The 21,551-nt window shown below is 45.4% G+C and overlaps 1 protein-coding gene across 4 annotated transcripts in view; it reads right to left on the bottom strand.

Moving 5' to 3' along the window:
• The window catches only part of BCL9L (BCL9 like), a 47,066-nt gene extending 26,684 nt beyond the window's left edge, over window positions 1–20,382 (bottom strand). For 2 of the 4 annotated variants that reach the window (XM_088458747.1, XM_088458749.1), the window contains exon 1: window positions 19,882–20,382. The gene's annotated coding sequence lies outside the window, so the exon portion shown is untranslated. The remainder of the gene's footprint in view (window positions 1–19,881) is intronic. The other 2 variants (XM_088458748.1, XM_088458750.1) reach the window with 1 other exon arrangement.
• Window positions 20,383–21,551: the final 1,169 nt, after the last annotated feature.

Here is a 21,551-nt window from a genome sequence, read left to right as displayed (position 1 = left end):
AGAGCACAGTATATACTGAAGAGACAATATGACAAGCACAGTTCCATGCGCCATTGGGAATTATAGGAGACCAACAACCCTATACATAAGAAACATGACTGAAGCGTAATAGCAGAAGATGCCAGGGAGAATAGCGAGATGTTGAAATCCATCTTCTTCTCTAATGAAAAGGCTGAACAGCAGGCAAGGAGCTATTCTGCATTTGGATGTGCCATGCAAGGCCCGGCTCACTCCTCCTCCCTCATTACACTCTCACTACTTCCTTTCATTCCCCCCCTTCAGCCTAGCAGAGCAGCTGAAAGGAAAAGACGACTCGGGGAGGTATCACTGTAACCTGGCAGTCATTAGAGAGCTATGCAGAGAGCCTGCATGGTGGCAGAAGAGATAATAGGCTGAAAACATAAGAGGAAAGGACAATTACTGGGTGTGCTTTGTGACTGGCTTCCCTCCTCCAGCATTATGTAGCCAAGGAACAATGGCAAAGACATTCGGTAGTCAAATGACGAGGAAACAGAACAGGCAATCCCACATACAAAATGTTCCTGTTGTACACAAGCTGTCACACACACATTGCATCCCACGTGTAGCTGACACGCACTAGTATGCCAGCTGCACAGCGCTCTGCAGCGCACACATAAAGGACTAAACAGCATTATACACCCACTGGTGTCAATATTGTGAAACGCCGGTTTCTGCGAATGGCAGAGGAATAGGATACACAGCCCCTGTATGAGAAGCAACACAATGACAAATTCTGACTCATAACCTCACTGTCACCGGATGAGACAGAAGTAAGCTGCCAATATAATGCTATAAAACAACACTTGCAATAATACAGTTTGATGCAAGCATGATATAATATAGGGGTAGGCAACCTGGTGCACTCCAGCTATTGTGAAACTACAAATCCCAGCATGCCCTGCCATAGTGTTTACTGTTAAGGCATGCTAAAACTGCTGGGAGAGGTAGTACTACCAGCAGCTAGAGTGCCACAGGTTGCCTACCCCTGATATAATGCATGGGGTCTCAAGTCAATTAACAAGATAGGGAATCCGGTAGAACCAGTGGTGTACACTAACAACCAGACAATTGTGTCCCTGCAGGATTGTACCCATTTTGTCCACCTCGTACACAAACACGCACAAACTTCTGTTTGGAAAGTCACAAGGCCATATGTGCCTACTCTCCAACTCAAATATCAGGGAACTCTCCTGGGCTCCCGAGAGGGGATGCAGTCAGGAAACCGATGGTCAAAATGCCGACCACTGGCTTCCCGACTGTAATCCCGACAGGGAACACATGATAGGCGTCGAAATCCTGATGCTTATCATTATCCCTATGCCAGGAGCATACCGAAGGTAAGCTGGGCGTCGGGCGTGGACAGCCGCGGACGGTTAGGTTAGGGGCTCCCGGGAGGGTTAGGCACCCCCCAGGGAGACTTAGGTTTAGGCTGCGGGGAGGAGTTTATGGTTAAACAACCCTAAGGGAGGGTTAGGGGGGGGGAAAGGGTTAGAGATAGTTACCATACTTACCGATCAGGATTTTCAGTGGTGTCGGTCTTGCGGCATCGGGATTTGGCATTCATACCGATCCCGAGAGGAATAGACCAGCCTTCTGGATCAGCTTCACCAGTTAAGTGGATGGGCCTCACTTAGGTCATAAATGAATCATGGGAGTCCATGGGCATTGTGCCTGTCTATGCTACATGTGTCACTATCATGCATTTGAATGTTTATAGTACATTTGCAGAAATGGACTTTCCATTGTAAAATGGATGTGAATGTGTAGACTGAGGCCTGATTGTGCAACTTCCAAGGAAAATAGCTTCAACTGGACAGATTTTCAGACACGATATGATTTCACTGGTCTCTTGCTATTTCCAAAACTAAGAAATTATATGCATAGTAATGGGCCTCCTTACTATCGAGGGCGTGGCCTAGTCACAGGAGGCGAGGCCACATCCCCTTAGAAAAAAATAAAAATACCTATTTGCAGCACTGCTTCCACACTGGGGGGCAGAGGAAAGGAGACTGCTGCTCAGCATCCGAGGGTCTCTGGTCACCCACTGCAGCCCAGCACACAGCTGCCAAAAGGATAGGAGCGAGGGAGGGAGGGGGGTTGGCATATATGTTAAAAGTATACCAAAAAGATGCCAGAACTGATAACAGCCGAGTGTGAATATAATCACTTGCCATCAAAACCACACAACTAGGTGGGATCAACAAGATACATTTGTGGACTCCAATAATAGTACAAATATACAAGATACACTTAAAAAGAGGTTTCCAGTTACAGGAAATGCATAAGGAAAAATGTAAAAATTGTTAAATGGCTTAGTAATGCTCAGGGTGCAGCATACATAGGACAAAATGAAGGGTAGCAAGAAATCATGGCCTGCATGCCACTGGAAAGCTCAGGAGTGATACGGCTTAGCATTAGGTCATTACCTTGAAGCAGTTCGTTTAAGTAAATCCTTACAAGATAACCCTGTGACGATATCCGTCTCCTCAGCACCGTCTATTGCGCTCAGCGTTACTTCACCAGGTGCATCTTAGTAGTGTAACAAATAAACATTGCTAATTGTTACATATGTTTTATGCTGTGCAGTGACCTATACAGTTGTACGAAAGACTTTAGGCACATCTGGTCAAATTGCAGGTTCCCTTAAGTAATGTTTGAGAAAGGGACAAAAACAAAAAGCTCTTTCTGCAAGCAATAAGGCATTCTTTTATGTTTTGCACGATACATTATAGGTTTACTGCCTGTGATAACACAAATTCTGCTATCTATAGCTGTGTCAGTAGTAAGGTCGCTGTCGTCCACACTACTGAGGTAACAGTTTCAGTATTACAAAAAAAATGCTTTATTCTGTAAATTAAGTATATTGGGCCCAATTCAGCAAGGGGCGTAGTTGCAAAGCTGCACGCAGGCAGCTTTGCAATTGTGTCCTTGCAATAATGCAAATGCAGCAGGTGGTGTATGACACCCCCTGTATGACACCCCCTGCTGCATTTGCAATCCCAGCACTGCAACCGATGGTCACGATGGTGGACGGCCAACCAGCAGCTTACTCAGCCTGGCCGGGTGTTGATCAATGCAGATCCTGGGCTTGCCACTCCCAGAAAACGACTCCGCCCCCGCACCACCCCTTAAATACCTCTGCCTGTCAAACATGCAGATGCATTCAAGGGCTAGCGTGCGTGTTAGCAGGACCCATTCGGCACACTCGCAGAATGGGTCCTGCACATGCGCAGATTCCCAATAATCGTGAATTTATGTTCAGCAGTGCACTTGCATGCAGTGCTGTATTAGACCCTCTGTCTGTCTGTTTGTTCCAAGTGGTCACAATAACTACTGAAGCAATTTTCGTGTCAATATCATTGTGTAGTGGAGACTTCTAGAAATAACCTGCACTTTGTTTCATCTCGATCTGTCAAGGTGAAGCTGAGCAATAACAAACAAAACGGTATTGACATCATCAATGCAAGAGACACTGTAGGTGTGGACTATGCACACAGCTGGTAAGGGGTGGGGGGAGAGGTGCTTTGGGTCCGCGTTGACGTGAATAGGATAGCCTACATAGCAGTCTCTGCACAGGGCACACAGTGACATTGGTGTGAGTGGTGGATGAATAGGATAGGCTACATAGCAGTCTATGCACAGGACACACAGTGACATTGGTGTGAGCGGTGGGTGAATAGGATAGGTTACATAGTCTGTGCACAGGGCACACAGTGACATTGGTGTGAGTGGGGGGTGAATAGGATAGGCTACATAGCAGTCTGTGCACAGGGCACACAGTGACATTGGTGTGAGTGGTGGATGAATAGGATAGGCTACATAGCAGTCTGTGCACAGGGCACGCAGTGACATTGGTGTGAGTGTTGGGTGAATAAGATAGGCTACATAGCAGTCTGTGCACAGGGCACGCAGTGACATTGGTGTGAGTGGTGAGTGAAGAAGCTGCTGCCACCGGTCTGGATAGCGCTGCTGGTCACATGGGCCACTACCACGACAGGGCCCCATATAACTAGAACTCAAATAGAAGAAAATGTTGGCAGAAGCAATTTCATTGTGGGCGAAGCCGCGGGCAACAGCTGCATACATCTGCGGAGATTGGCCCAACAAAGCAGGAAGTTAAATCTCACTACTGGGCCAGTATCATTTAGCTGCCAGGCAATATGTTTTGGTAAGTTGCAGCAACAGAAAAATAAAATAAAATAATAAAAAAAAACAAAAATCAGCTTTAATTGCTACAATTGGGACTCTATTTATAGATTTATAGAAGTACCCCGCATCTCTAACACAAATTCTTCATGGTACAAACTTAAACAAAAACACAAGATTTCTGCACAGTAACTATTTCAACTAATTTTTTAAAAATATAAATGAATGTGACATATGCAGAGGTGTGGACACCTACATATGTGTCCTCATACATCTAGCCTCAATACGCCACGCAGTGCAATTTGCCGGGCATAAGTGAGCCGCCAGGTCCTGTGCAACTCTGCTAGCGTCTGACATCTTTTTTTTGCCACTAGGACGCACCAGAAGACTGTGCCGATTCATTTGATATGCGACGCTTGTACAGCAGTGCCCAAAAATTGAGAGAACGACACAAGTATTGGTTTTCAAAGTTTGCTGCTTCAGTGTTTTTAGATCTTTTTGTCAGATGTTACTATAGTATACTGAAATACAATTACAAGAATTTCATAAGTGTCAAAGGCTTTTATTGCCAATTACATTAAGTTTATGCAGAGAGTGAATATTTGCAGGCGTGACTGCAGCAAAGATGTGTAAGGACACATGGGAGTCAGTACTTGCTAACACCTACTTTTGGTACAAACAAATGTGCCATACTGCCAGCTAAGGGGCAGATTCAATTGGACGCTGGCTGATTGGGTAGGGTGTACGTAGAAATGACTCGTGGCGGATCGCGGGTCTGTAATTGAACAGCTCTAGGCGCTTCACCTAAGAACAGGCCGCGCAGATCAACCTGCGGCTAACTGAATATGACCCCAAGAGATTTACAGGTCTATTTACTAAGCTGTGTTAGGAGATAAAGTGAACGGTGATAAGGTACCAGCTATCAGCTCCTAACTGCCATTTTTCAAACACAGCCTGTGACATGACAGGAGCTGATTGGCTGGTACCTTATCACCGTTCACTTTATCTCCTAACACAGCTTAGTAAATAGACCCCTTATTTACGAAGCATGGGGTTGTGAAACCCGGCACTTTTGTTCGCATTTAAAATATTGAAATATTTAAAATATATTAGATATTTAAAAGGGCAATTCTTTTACTAGTTAGACACTGCTAGTAAGAGATTTGCCCGTTTAAATATTGGGCTTAAGCACAATCACAAGCTTCAAATATAAACCCATAAGAGTCTTTCTGTTCTTACGGACAGTGAAAGCCATCCCAAAACCTTCATCTGTAAGTACTCCATGGTGGACTTACAGGTTCTTTGCAAATGGGTTCTGCTTAGCCTATTTCTTAATGATGTTTCTGGCAGGGGACATTCCAAGCCGGCAGCATTTAGACATCTTTTTATAGCCTTTCCCTGCTTTGTCAACGGTCAATGTATTTTAAGTTTTCCATCAGCTGGTTTGAAAAGCTCATGGTTGATGAGAGTGTACGATGGTCAGAGCATTTATTCACCTTTGGAATTGTCTTTACCCGGGTACATTTAACAACTAAACAAGTATGTGTTCATTAACATGGGCAGAAATGGGTCATGTTTCAGTTTTGTCAACTTTTTTTGACTTCTAGATTCAGCGAAACATACTAGGGGCAACAGATCGTTCATGTGCCACTGTATATAAAATGACCTTTCCTTGTGATAATAAAAGGCTATGGTTAAATTGGAAAATCAATTAGAAGTTATTTACGGTATACTACCATATTTCTGTGAACGTCTGTCCCGCAAAAACTTTAAATCAACAATTTTATCACATGTAAAAATACATATAGTGTATTAGGTTTTTGATTTTTTTTAGATAGCTGGACAATTACATATTACCTTAAGCATTTATGATTTCATTTTAGATTCAGACAAGGCCCAAATCTGAAAACTTGCGAGCACTTTACTATTCATTGGTACATACAGAGTCCAATCTGGTTAAACACTTTAGAGGGCAAATTGAAGATATCAGGTTGCGATACTGCAACATTAACTCTTCATTTTCCAACTCTATATATGCCAGCATGGACGATAATGGAGCTGTCTGATTGATCTCAAGCCATCGTCGGCTACCACACAGTTTTGCCCGATTCTCAAGTCATGGCTCGATGGAAGTTGCACCATATTTACCATAGGTCCTGTCTGCAGGTAATTCCTCTCCTTCTTGGCAGGTCAGCAACATTGCACAGTTTGGTTTAGCAGATCACTAAGAACAGTCCATGTATTCTCACTAGCTGTATGGTGATCAGCCACAGGAGGCACAGAGGGAGAAGTGTCACAGCAAAGGGACGGAAAGAGCAAATTAGTTATGTAAGCAGGGAGTAAGTACACAGCTCTGCCAGTCCATGCTGCCATTTATCTAGACACAGCCTTCTTCCCAACAAATCTTGCAAATTAATTGTATTAGCCTAACGTAATGCAACCAATTAATTAGGGTAAGCAGGTGACATGGCTGTCCATCCCTAATTGCCCACACATGAAACAACTTGATCATGTGGATGAACATTGTAGAGTATTGGGTGAAAATAGATGCGTGACTAATCATTGCTGCCACCAAATCATGCATCAATGTGATTGGGCAGAAATGTTTACTCTGGGCCTGATTCAGACCCGCTTGTGAGCGCTGAGCGCTCGCAAGCGGGTCGATGGTGCCCAAGTGTGCATGCGCACGACGAAGGCGGCTCCGTCGTGCGCATGCGTGAGACCCGAATAACGACGGCCAAGCAGTCGTTAAGGGTCTCGCACCAAAGGGGGCGTGCTGTCGATGGTGATTGACAGCACGCCCACCAATGGGAGCGCCTACCGTCTGAGTCCGGCCCCACTGACATCACTAGTGATGTCAGTGGGAATGCTTTTGGCTCTGATAGAGCCAAAAGCACTCCAGGGCTTGCGGCAGACGAGACCCTACCACAAGGGTCTAGTCGCAAGCACGATGGGCGTGATGGTCTTGACCATCGCGACCATCATTTTGGCCGCTCGCTTTAGCTGTGGGTGGTCACCCACAGCTATGTGAGCGGCCAGGAGGCCGCTCCAAAATGAAGGAGGGATGGCCCTGATTCAGAGTGAGCGCTCTGTCAGAGCGTCCGGCTCTGAATCAGGGCCTCTGTCCCATCACTGTTCCAATAGTGTAGCCAAGTTTGCCAAACTATACTGATCGCTGCCTCTGAATATGGTGTTGACAAGCCAATATCATACATATATGTGTGTGACCCTTCATCTAATAAGTCAGACAGCTACAACCACAGATTACTTTGTACAGATAACTTTACTACGGCATGCAGTCAGGAAGCCAATGGTCGAAATGCCAATCGCCGGCTTCCCGACTGACAAATCCCGGCAAGGTACTACTGACAGGCGTCGAAATCCCGACGCCTGTCATCAGACCTACGTTGGGAGCCCGACGCCTGCTATACCAAACGAAGGTAAGCTGAGTGCAGACAACCGCGGGTTTTAGGGCTCCCGGGGGGACTTAGGGTTAGGCAGCCCCGAGGGGAGGTTAAGGTTAGGCACCCCCCCCGGAAGATTTAGGTTTAGGCTGCGGGGAAGGGTGGGTTAGGTTTAGGCACTAGGGAGGGAGGTTAGGGTTAAGGGGGGAGTAGGGTTAGTAAATACTTACCTTTGGAACTGTCGGGATCTTCACTGCTGCTGGTCTTCCGGTGTTGGGGTTCAAACCGCCGGACATGGGTCCGGCGGTATTTCATACCGATCCCCTTTACTACATCTGTATTTGAATCTTTAGTAGACCTTATGCCTACTTTTGAAAAAGCATTTCAGGGAGATTGTGAAAGCATCACCTACTGTAAGAGCGCTGCGGTAAAGTGGGCGTGTACTCCTACATCTGAGAGGCGTGTCATAAAAGTGACGCATCCAAATGTAAATGAGCCCCAAAGCAGTTAGTAAGATCTACATGTATTGTGTTTTACAAGTGGCTCCCTAAATGTGGCCACAATAAACCTTATCAGAAAATGCATGTATCCATAGGGGTCATTGTGCCTAATAACCAATGCAGGGAAATGGCACTGATGATCCTATTTGAATGTATAGATCTCAGACTTCTTTTTTTTCTCATGTATATAAAAGCTACATAATGGGGGTAAGGTGCAATCAGGGAGATTGCTGGACTCTTCAGGGAATTTGCTACTATTTCAGGGAGTCTCAGGGAGAGTTGGCAAGTGTGACTTATGCAATCCAATTTTTTAAGGCAGTTGTGCATAATTGAATACAACAGATCACACGGGATGTAGTCTGGATCCCGATGGTCAGAATGCAGACGGTTACAATACAGCGGCATCCCGACGGTCACTATCCCGACAGATTCCGACGGTACTACAGTATTAGGTTTAAATTAGGCACTAGGGGTAGGGTTAGGGTTCGGCTGCGGGAGGGGACGGTGAGGGTTTGGCTGCGGGAGGGGACGGTGAGGGTTCGGCTGCGAGAGGGGACGGTGAGGGTTCGGCTGCGAGAGGGGACGGTTCACAGTTCAACACATTTTCTTTCCAAAATGAACCACTCTTAAAGTGACAGTAGTCACTAATGTTCAACTGTTTATGCAGCCTATTCTGTTTTACTCATTTACACGGTTGTCCAGTTATAGTGTTCATTCTAGCACCCTGCACCTGTCACAACCTGTGCAGTTCCTCTTCCCTGCATCGGGTGGCGCTTTCTGTCCTGGTGCTTCTAGCACACTATGGTCTCTATCTCAGCTGAGTGTGCTAGAAGCACCAGAGCAGAGAGCGACACACCAGGCAGTAAAGATGTACTGCACGGGTCGTGAGAGGTGCAGGGTGCTAGAATGAAGACTAAGTTAAATGTTTATTCATAAAATAAGTCAAATTTAACACAATTACTATTTTCATCTCTTATTCTGTATCTGTTACACCCCACAACATCTCCACGGAATCGGTATGTAATACCACTGGATATAGTGTCGGTGGACTAAATGCCAACGCTGGAAGCCTGAACCGTCAGGGTCCCGACTGGGGCTGGTAAATACCCTAACCCTCCCCCCCACCCCTTAGTGGTGCCTAACCTAATACCCTAACCTCCCCCCAGTGATGCCTAACCCTAACCACCCCTTCCCGCACGCTAAACTTCCCGTGGGGGTGCCTAACTCTAACCCCCCTTCCCCATGCCTATCCCTAAGTCTTCCAGGGGGGTGCCTAAAACGAACACTGCCCACACCCCTGCGGCTAACAGCAAACAGTCCCCACTTACCTTCGTTCAGGATGCCGGGCATTGGGATTTCAGCATCTGGCTAAAAGATAGGCGTCAGTATTTTGACGCCTATCTTTAGTACAGAGTCTGGCTTCCAGAGTTGGGATGCCGACATCCGGCATTCCGGACGCCGGTACATGAATTGCATCCCATCTCCACATAGAAATGTTTTGTCACAACTGGGGCCATTTTAGAAGATATAGAGATAGAGATGGAGAGATAGAGATTATGTGTATATATATCACTCTTGGGTGTGTGGTTGCGCTCTAATATACACACACCTTCGACCTTGTGCGTATATATCAGAGCGCAACTGCACACCCAAGAGTGGTCTACTTTGCATACACATATATCTATACTAATATAATAAGAAAACAAGTGAAGATTCCTGCACCACACAATTGATATACCAACAAAACTTACTTATGTGAGACGCACCCCCCTAAAAACAGGGTGGCAGCTGGATCCAAGAGTATAAAGGCAGTGGTGGTCTACCTTGTAAAGTAAATCTGTAGCAATGAACATTGGAAAAGGAGCGCATATAAAGTGCTTAGTGTGCACACTAAGGGCTCTATTTACTAAAATCTGCATTAAAATGCAGATTGTATTGTGATATTACCGGATTGAATTCGCATTGCGAATTCGGGCAATATCACAGGGATTAAAAATCCCTTGCAGGGACAGAGCTTGTGATAAAACTCTATCCCTGCGAATTCCCTCTGTAGCCTTATCCCTGTATTTTTCGTGAAAAAAAAAAATGCATGTGCCGAACGGCCGCGCTACCCCCCCGCGACCTGCCTGTTAGAGCAGAGCAGGAGTCCGGTAACCGGGGGAACGCCTCCAAGTGGTGTTATTATCACAGGGCTTCCCCCGTTTTTTTTTTTTCACAATTTATTTTTAGTAAATCTCAGGCAGATCGCATTTCCCATTACAATTATGGGAAATGCGATCTGCTTACTAAAGATATGTGATAATTAGGGCTTGGAGTAAAATTTTACGAATTCTACTTCAATTGCCCTTTAATAAATTTAGGTGAAACTAAAATAATGTGAAAAGGGTGTGAAAACACCCTTTTTCACTTTATTTTAGTAAAAATGTTAATAAATAGAGCCCTAAGCGCTCCTTTCCAAGTTCATTGCTACTAATTAGAACGTTCTGTCGGTCTGTTTGTTCCAAGTTTGCGCAAAAAAGTACTGAACCGATTTTCATCAAAACTGCATCATTTTGTAGCGAAAACTCCTAAAAATAACCTTTGTTTCATCTCAATCCGTCAAGTTAAAGCTGAGTAATAACAAAAACAAAAAAGTGCATAGACCTCCTCAATGCAAGAGACAGGTGTGGCACCATGAGCCGGTAAGAGGTGGGTAGGCATCCCGCTTTGGGCCTACCCTCACTTGAACAGGATAGGCTACATAGCAGGGCACGCAGTGACATTGGTGTGAGTGGTGGGTGAAGGCGCTGCTGCCACCGGTCTGTATAGCGCTGCTGGTCACATGGGCCACTCCAGCCACAGGGCCCCTATGCAAAGCAATACAACTAGAACACCTCAAATTAAAAAAATAAATAAAAAACGTTGGCAGAAGCAATTTTATCGTGGGCGAAGACGCGGGCAACAGCCAGTACTATATATACACACACACAAACATATATACATGCTATGACAAGTTCCAGTCACAAAAACATAACCAGTTCCACAGTGCACTCACATATAGTAACAAAGGGGATTTATAGCATTTCACTGAAAGGTTTCATGAGAAGAAACCGTCACAACCATAACTGCCCTTGCAGTAGGATGACCATACATAATCACTGTGGCTAGTTTTCTCAGTATAGTTTTCTGCGATGGCTATTAATGTAAAGATGTGGCTGGCCCTGAGGTCAAAGGTCTCACTTAACTCAGCATGCAGTCAAAAATGGCCAGCCCCCTCCTCGTGTTCTTCTGTTTAAGTGGAATTACAGTCCTACATGACTGAGCTGTGTTTATTTAGTAAATAGGGTGGTTATCTATTCTCACATGAGATAACGCAAAGCCTTGCAGTTCCCTGTCATCTACCATAACACCCGTTTATCACTCAATGCAGCATAAAAAGTCAGGGTAAACAAGGATATAAACTGACAGGCATGCAAGCAGTCAGAATGTTATAGAGACGATGACTGTCCCAAGGCATAGGGTAAATATAACATGTGCGGCTTTGACACTGAGGGAATGGATTCATATATGACGCCAATGCTGCCGCAAAGTTGTAAAATGTGTGAAAATACGCAAATGTCGCAAGCGCCTGGATTTGTACCGAGAAGCCCACCGACGAGTGCGCAAATCCCAGCAACTGCCTACTACAAAGACGCAGCTCAGCCAATCAATCCATTATTGGACTTTTGAGTAACCCTACGGTCGCGAAGAATGGCGGGCGGAACTGAGACATCGGTTGGAGCCGTTTTCACTGCGTACAAGATCTCAGTCGCAGGTAGAGACACGCCCTGAAACCAGGCCTGCGTTTCAGTCACCGCCCACAAACGGTCCCTGCCTGTCAATCACTTTGCGAATCCTCACGAGCGACATCGGTAATGACACTTGACGCATGCGCAGTGCGACTCAGACGTATGCTCAGACAATTGATAATCGCTCAGCTGCGTAAACATGCATTGCGTCCATCTCTGAATGAGGCCCCGAGTACAGTCTAAACGCAAACATTTTCACACAGTGCTGATGCCTGGGCAAAACACTACACCCAACTATATAACCTCATGCAGCATTTATTGTTAGCAACACTAATAGCTAATATACTAATACCCTAATGTCTGCACAATTTGCACCAGTGGAGAAAAACATGAAGTAATATGTAACCAAAATATATCACCTCACGATTATACCCATCCTATCTGTAATACCCCTTTTACACCAGAGCAAAAACCTGGGTTTTTGCTGGGTCTACCCGAGTCGCAGCTCATGGTAAAAGGGTCGCTGAAAAATAACCTGGGTCAAGTGAGCCTGCAATCCAACCCAGGTAGCTACCAGGGTTGGACCCAGGATGGACCCAGGTAATGGTGCAGTGTAAACGGTAGAACCCGGGTTATCCGACCTTTGTCATGCCTAAAATGAGCTGATTGGTGGTTGTGGAGCATTCACCTCCCACTTTTTATGACCTCACAGGTTTAGCAGGGCAGACCTGAGATCAGTGTGAACAGGGCTGACCTGGGAGTAACCCAGATCAAAGGTGCAGTGTAAATGGGTCTGACCAGGGTTGGAACCAGTTCCAAAAACCCAGGTCAGACCTGGGTTTTTGGTGGAAAAGAGGTATAAGCAGTCTGTCACATAGATGATGCTGATTACACATACAGGGGAAGTTCTAACCAATTATATGCACATCTTTGCTCTTAGTGAGAGGCATAATTCAGCAACAATAGGTACATGTGCTCCTCTGGTTCCGTATGTTTTGTCAGCATTCATAATGTCAACATGGTTCTAATGCTGACATTGAAAAATGTTGACATGCTCAGAATGTCGACAAAACAGTAGGTTACAGCGGTGCGGCGATCCACTCCAGCGGTGTCAGGTGATGCCAAGATCCAGTACGCTAACCCCTAACCCTAACCTTCCTCCGGCAGCCTAACCTTAATGTCGGCATTCTGTAGAATGTCAGTTTTTCATATAACGACATTGTGATCATGTCGACATTTTGGTGTCGATATTAAAAGGCACACATCCACTTAGCGATAATACTGAGCGATTGCACAATTACGACATCGTAATCGTGTAATCGCTCAGTAATCGTGCACTTTTATATCGGAAACGACCAGCGATGCGCGCTCCTGCTGGTTGTTTCCAACATCAATCATCGCAAGAAAATGCCGTACAACCTGACAATAACGTCAGGATGAGCATGATAGTGGATGATTGATGAGCCTGCACTGAACGACTGAACGTTCAGTGTAGACACAGCACAGACCGACAAACGACTGCACGATTACAATGTCATAATCGTGCAGTCGTTTTCATGTCTGCAAGTGGATGTGTGCCTTAAGACTGTCAACATGTTGCCCCCGGGCTCCATAAGCCAGCTTGCCTGGTTCAGAGATGGTCACAGTATGGTAATGAGACGCCTCATTCAGAGCTGCAGAAGCCGGTAAATCTGCGTTAGAAAGCGCAGACACTGGCCATGGCGCTTCCCTAAAAAGGTGACACGTCTCCGTTTGGGAAACGCTTCCTGTCGCCGTCCTCTACTCACCTTCAAACAGCGCTGCGGCTTATGGGGCACTGCATCCGATGATGAAGAATCCATTATGCGCTTGCACAGTTCAGCCAATATCGGGAATGTATGTAAACCATCAGTTTGGGTACACCTCCGAGTTAGCCCCTTTATTCCTTAGCACATACACACTACCGGTATGTTTTTGGATTGTGGGAGAAAACTAGGGCACTCAAAGAAAACCCAAGCAAACACGGGGAGAACATACAAACTCCACACTGATAAGGTCCTGATAAGAATCTAACCCAGGGGTCTTCAAACTTGGCCCTCCAGATGCTGTGGAACTACGCATCCCAGCATGCACTGCACATAGTTTTAGCATGCTGTTATATCAAAAAAGGTGGCAGTCCATGCTGGGATATGTAGCTGGAGGGCCAAGCAGCTGGAGGGCCAAGTTTGAAGACCCCTGATCTAACCCATTGTTGCACGTCAGCTAACAAAAACCATTACACCACTGCCCATATATTGCAAATTCTCTTAATAGAACCTTGAAGGATAACTTTACCCAAACCTGATTTTTTATAAATTGTACATTAATGAGACTATTAACGACTTCCACCTTTTATATCAGGCTCTACAACCTTTACTGTAGTCTGACGACACTATCCTTGCTCCTGCCAGCATAGCATCATTTATGGATGACACTTTGCCTGTATGAAATAAGTCTAATACAGCAGGGGTGAGGAGAGGTCTCCAGAGGACTAGGGCGTCCATGTCTGCAGAGGTACCATTTGGGCACCCAAACCAGGCCTTTCACACATTTCTGCTCGCCACCTCAGGACGGCACCGGCAGCTCTCATGCCCGATTGGAGCAATAATTGAATTGCTCAGTCTGATACCCAAAGAGACAAATGAACCCGCCCGCCCTTGCCCCCCAAGTGTTCTTGAATTGCTACGTTTATATAATAGGTTACAGTGAATTTTAAATGCCAAGCAAGCTATTTACTATAACTCAATGCCACCAGAATTACTGAAAGCAGGGCTTTACATTTACTGGTCAGTTGTTGTGTAAATAGACTGTGCTACAAATGATAAACTGCTGATTAATTGTTATGTTAGCAAGTTAGTAGCTTTAGAAAAAGAAAACAAAAGAAGGAAGCCTTTCAAATTGGTGCCAGAAAGGACTTTATAAGACTAATTTAAGATACGTAAACAGTATTATTTATTCCTGCAGTGGTATCAGTGATGTATTTGTACTTTTGTGTGAATTCTGGGGACATATGTGAGGTATGTCTCACTAGGTGATGGCCAGTAAATACTTAGTAGGGTATCCAATTAGCCCTGAACATTGTTGGGGCGCTAACGGATCCCCTGGGGCTATCCAATTAGCCCCGAAGTCTGCCCCACACCGGCACTTATCGGGACTTTTCTTGGTGGGACCTGATGTGTCCCGAAAAATAACCCAAGATAAGTGCCATTTTTTCACCCCCGAAATGGCGAAAACACATAGGATCCGCGATAAGCTTGCGGAACTATGTGTTTTCGGGAGAAATATCCTATTATTTCGGATGAAATGATAGGATAGAATGAAAAAAAAACAGGCGAAAAACTAGGATAATCTGCAAAAAATCGCGCCTAACGGGTTACCCCCCCTTAGTGTACCAATCTGTCCCGATTCTTAAATGAAAAATATTGGGAGGTATGCTAGTGAGCACCCACTCTAAATAAAGCAATGGAGGAAAGAAATATGTAACATTTAGTGCTTAGCAGCTACCATAATCAGTAAGAGCAGTGTAATGAGCTACTAGGTTTATCCTCAGAGCTTAAGCTACGTACAAACCTCAACAATGGGCCTGATTCAGCAAGGACTGAAGTTGCCAATACGCACACAATCGGACGATTGTTTTGCACTGCGCATGTGTACACATCGCAGTGCACGTAAATCAGCTGCTGCGATCCTGACTGCGATCGCAGCGGCTATGCAGACCCATCACAGAGTGATTGACAGGAAGTGTCGTTTGTGGGTGTGGTAACGGGGGGAAGTGCCGCTTGTGGGTGCTGGGGGAACACAGGCGTGCCAGTGCGTTTCAACGGCGTTGCAGGGGTGTGCATAAATTAGCCATTACAATACCATACGCAGCCTGAAGTCTCATAGCATGCACTGAAGTTAGCCGTTCCTGAGGTCTGACCATGCCTTAACTGTGCATATGGGTCTGATGTTATCGATTAATTTGCTATGTTGCCAAAGTATACGTATGTAAGGGGAAGTGGGCATCCTTATATTAGGGTGCGATCACAATGCAAATGCAAACATTTGCACATCACCGCTGATATTAGTAAACTTTGTTGCGTGCGTATTAGCAGAATAGCGATCCTTGCTCAGCCCCAATGTACCAAAGATTCATCCGACTGTTAAATTATCTGTCAGTTTAAAGACTAGTGAACGCCGTAGTCAATGGTCGTTCAGAACAGAAGGACCATAGGATAACCCAATTTAGAAATCGGGTCATCATTTTGGAAAATGTGCACGCCAGATGAGACTATCCTAACAATCCTCAGCCCGGGTTGCTGCGTTTCTCAGGCCCAATGGTCGGAAATCATCTCTTCGGATCCATTAATTTACGGCGTGCACCCAGCTTTATGCTAAACTTTCATGAAAGTTTTTGCTAGGACATTTCTGGTGCTTAGAGCCCAATTTATTTACGTTAATGCTAAACCCTATATCTAAGACATGCTGTATCTTGCACTATTCACAAATCAACAATAGATTATTTGGTACATCCCAACTACTACTGATAACATGCATGTAACAGAGGTAATTAGTTATAAGCTTCTATGAGCTCTGGGAACAGAAAATATGGCAGAAAAAAAAAAGGTACAAGAGGCTAATAATGCAATAGTTTCTTCTGCACCGAGACATTAAACTAAATGAGGAATTCTGTTATGTCACACCAGAGTGATTCTGCTGTCAGAACTGCAGCAGAGTGACGACGAAAAAGTGTTCTGGTGCGACAGGGGACCTGCGTTCTCAATCCATTTTAAGGTTGCACGGAGGAGAGTTTGATCATTTCACAATGCCGTGTTTTCAAAATACCGCAGCATTCTAATGAAGTAATGTAATCTTACAAGCAAGGCGCCCCATACATCAGGCGGTCATTTCACCGATCGGACCGGAACCACTGGTCGGAAATGATCCCAATCATATTTTGGTCGGTACCGGCAAATCAGAAATCCAACATGTTGGATTTCATAGATGCCCCGACTCCAGCGTCTAAGGATCTGGGAATTGGCCCAGTACATCGCTGATGTTTGGGGGCCTTTAAATAATAAGGAAACACTTTTTTTCTATCAAACACAGTATACAAGTTGCTTTAAACACAGCATTGTAAACACTTATGCTGGGTACACACTACTCGATATGTCGTTTAATCAGCCAACGAATTACATATTACACAGTGCATCGGAGGGTGTTTATAGACGATATGTCTGAACAACACTGTTCACAAACATAACACATAGGCCCTGCAGGCAGCTGATGCCGATATATAGTGGCACATCTAGCTGTGTGCACGGGCAACCCGCCAACAGGGACCGCCGGTGACTGACATCTCAACTGGGAAGGCAAATTTAAATGCCTGCCCAGTTGTGATGTCAGCACAGACACATTGAGTGGCAGATTGGCAAGTGTGTACTGGCTTACCAATCGGCCGCTTAGTCTGCAGATCCTTGGGTGGGCAGACAAGTCGCCCAGGTGTGTACCCACTATTAGAAACACTTGAAAACAAAATTGCAGTAGTTGCTGTACCAAGTTAAAACACTAATGTCTGCCCACTGCATTTGTACGTTGGTTAAGGGTAGGCTTTATTCCTATCCCAGTCCAGGTTTTAAGGATAGCCATACCTGAGCACAGATGACTTAATTAGTACCTCAGTTATTTTTTATTTAACCACCTACTTAAGCAAGGATATCCTTAAAACCTGGACTGTTAGTGTGCCTTGGGGACCGTTATTTAGGAAACACTGCTCTCCTGAGTACGGCTACACCAGTGGATTGTACCGGCTGCAACAGGAGTTGGCCAAGAACCATTATTAAAATACACATCTCGGTTCTAGTACATATAACTTTCCTGTCTACAGTAAGCTACACACATAAGGTATTAAGATAAATGGAATAAGGGAACACATTTCAAAATGTATTTCTGGGAGCACATATGTTTAAAAAAATAGTACAGATAGCAAAAACTTTACATCTTTTAAAGATATGACAGTTTAAAAAGGATACCAATAGAAAGCGTTTTTTGTCACAAACCAAATAAGCATATAAGTTAAAAAAAAAAAAATGTAAAAAAACCCCAAAAACTTATTTTCGCTTAACAAGAAAATAAAGGATGCAAAAATGTGCCTGGTCTTGAAGCTACAAAATATGGTAGTAATTAAAAAGTTAAGGTCCCTTACCCAATGGAGTTGGGTAAGGATCATTGGGACCAAGGGTCAAATTTCCAAAGCCTTTACTAGAATTAAATAAAAAAAATAAATTATATATTATAATAATAATAGTAATAATAAATGCAGTAATTTTGATGCCAGTGGGTATGGGCTTACGGCTGTTCAAAAACAAGTGCGCCGAGTACAATGCGGGTAATTACGAGAGGGACAGATATTGCTCTTTTTTACAGCTTGATGGGGTCTGAACAAAATGATCCTGCCTGGATAGCTCACGTGATGGTAGAACACTTCTGTCACTAAGTAAAGCTACCTACACACTATACAATTATTGGGGCGATTTGCCAATAATCGGGTGACCGGCCTGAGGTATTGTATAGTGTGTATGAACGATAGTTTCAGCGTTTCACCGATAACACGGTAAGAAAACATCCACAAACGCATTCCTTCATTTATCCGATCTGTTGGTCAAGAGCGAAAATCTCGGCCTCAAATTCCCCATATGGAGAAGTGTGTGTGCATTCTCCATAATCTGCCCATAGTTCCTGTGTTCTCCTGTCACCAAGTCATCATCCTTGTGGGTGGCCATAGGCAAAATCAGTGTGGTGAAAAATCGCTAGCGTCTATGGACAAATTGCATAATGTGAAGCACAGATATTGGGGCAGGCAATTTGCTGAAATATCGCCTGGTTTCTCTCCACGATAAAAAAAAAATCTGACAGTGTGTAGCTAGCTCAGTGGTTCCCAAACTGTGCGCCAGGTTGGTGGTCCAGCACCAAATCAAATTATTTAAGGTCAATTTAATGTAAATATGTGGACAAACAGAAGCGCAAACCTGTCCACCACAACATAACTGAGCCCAAGCATCATGACATGTAAGCACATTTACTTCACTACATTTTTTTCTGAATCTCTCAATAACAAACTTAAATTTATGGGTGCCGTGAAACCAATGCTGATACTCTAGGGCGCCGTGATTCAAAAAAGTTTGGGAATAACTGACTAGCTTAAATCTGCTGCTTCAAATTGTTCTAAGTGTTTGTAATCAGCAGAAAAATGCTGCTTATATAAAGTGTAGGTGTCACGCTATCCTAACAAAAATAACATTATTAGGGGCATAAAGTGGTACTTATTATGGGCAGAAAAGCAATGTTTCAGAGCACATAGCATAACGCAAAACTGAAATATATTTATTGCTAAACATTTTATCAAGATCTAGGGACGACATATTGGCTAATTTTAATATTTAGAAGACAATGTTACATTAAAGTGCATCATGGACGCTCAAGAAACCTGGTAGTAATAATAATACACCGTTAATCAACAGAACAGTGGATGCCCTTATTTTTGCAGCTACATTTCCCTTATTATATTTACATGATGAGAGATTATATGGATTTCTGTTAAAATGGTTTAAAGGCGAACTTTAATATAATGTGTTGGTAGGAAACTTGTCATAATGACCACAACAGGCCAAAGTACATTTAACCAGGCCTGCCAATCTGATCAATCACTGCAATGGGCTCAGACACAACAATAGTTGCAGGAGGTTGGCATAAGACACCGCCAGTGTTAATACTGTGCCACTGGTGCACCTGGGCAGTGCCAGCAATTCATAGGATGAGATTCAGTGTTGGTGAAACACCTATAGCAGCAACACACATGTAAGTGCCAGCCTGACAGGGGAGGTCTCCAGCAGGATTCCAGGCATTGCCATATCTGCCATGCATCTGACACAACAGTGCCAGCTGGGAGACAGATGGCATGGAGAGAGATGGGCACCCAGGACAGTCCTGTACACCTGGGCAGGGGGGGTGACATGGCTGCTGGGGTGACATTTGTGTCTCCCTTACCTCTCAGTCTCAGGAGTCTCTCCTGCGGCCTCCCATGGTCTCTCTCTCTCCGGCCTCCTGTGTCAGCTCCTGGGCTTCCCCCTCTCCCTCTCAGCAGCAGCAGCCGCCGCCGCAGCTCGGGGGCTGAGGGGGAGAGAGAGCCGCAGCTGTGGCGAGCAGGGTGCCCCCTCTCATCCTGCCCCCTCCTCCGGGCACAGCGGGCATGTAACCAGTCTGCCCCGCGGCTCCTCCGCTCACACTGCTCCGTGCATGCACCGGCTCTGCAACCGAGTGGGGGGTGGACCCCGGGGCGGTTGGGTGAATGCACTGCCTCCCAAGGGGCGACACCGCTACAATCCCCTGGTCCCGGGGCTTATTTCTCCGGGATCTGGGAGGAAGACACAGGATCCTCCAGCCGCTCAGGCTGCCCGCTGCCAAAATAAGAGCCTCTCCCCTGTAACTGCTTCCTGCTCCCCCTCCCTCCCTCCGTCTCTCCTGTGCAAAGTCCTGCCCAGCCTCCCCACACACCTGGGAGAGAGGGGGCAAGAGGAGGGCGATAGGAGGAGGCGGGTAGGGACATAGTGGACAATTGCAGAATGGGTGGCAGACCCACCGTGGCAGCATGCATGCACTGGCATTTATAGCATTGTATGTTAAAGAGTCGAGTTCACGCAAGAAATTATGAGCAGGAACAGAGTTCACATATGAACTATCTGCCACCATGTTCTGCCCTGTGAGGTTCCTGATTATTGCACACGTCTATTAGGGGTCTATTTACTAAGACTTGGCTGGAGATAAAGGCCACGGTGATAAGGTACCAGCCAACCAGCTCCTAACTGTCATTTTTCAAACACAGCCTGTGACATGGCAGTTAAGAGCTGATTGGCTGGTGCCTTATCACCGTTAACTTTATCTCCATAGTCCCCATAGTCTTTATTTGGGATACTGGTGTCAACCTGTGACTGCCCAGCCCTGCCTGCTAAGAGAATGTAAACAACAGACCATGGATAGTACAAGCAGTGCCTAGTGGACAGGGACAGTCTTTAAGTGCCCGAACAGGGTGCGATTTGCGACGCGACGGGATATCCGACAGCCGACATATCAGGCGGTCCCCACACATGGTGCGATCGGGTGGCCGACCGCCAGATATGCCAGCACCCCCCTCCCCCACCCGCATAGCGCTGCATGGGATCGTACATTGCATCCCCATATCAAATTAACCTGCTGTAAGATCTGAAGGTGCGATGTACGACCCCACGGGTGCGTGCTTTGTCCGATATCATGCCCATACACGGTACGATATAGCAGCGGTATCATACCAATCTGTCGGAACGGCTGCTATATCGCACCGTGTATGGGCACCTTTAAGGTTGCCTACACACTAGACAATATTTTGCATGATTCGCCCAATTTCGACGCATCGAAACGACAAATCGTGTAAAATATGTGCAAATGTGTGTCCACTCACGATGGCGATGCGCTTACCCGCGGGTCGTCCGTCGTATCTTCAGATCTTGCCTACAGCAGGCAAGATCTGCCAATCTCATACACAACGCACTGAAAATCGTTAATAGATTCGACACTTCTAAGCACCATATCATGTCTCGGAGTGCCGGGAGAGTTCAAGGGAAATCGTTCACGCATCGTGAGCACATCGTCTAGTGTATACCCTAGGTTTTCTAAAGTGTTTT

The sequence above is a fragment of the Taudactylus pleione genome, unplaced genomic scaffold, assembly GCF_031769625.1.
Source record: "Taudactylus pleione unplaced genomic scaffold, aTauple2 ptg000848l, whole genome shotgun sequence".
NCBI classification, from domain to species: domain Eukaryota; kingdom Metazoa; phylum Chordata; class Amphibia; order Anura; family Myobatrachidae; genus Taudactylus; species Taudactylus pleione.
The sequence above is the reverse complement of the archived record's forward strand: the minus strand, read 5'-3'. Positions and strand labels throughout refer to the sequence as shown.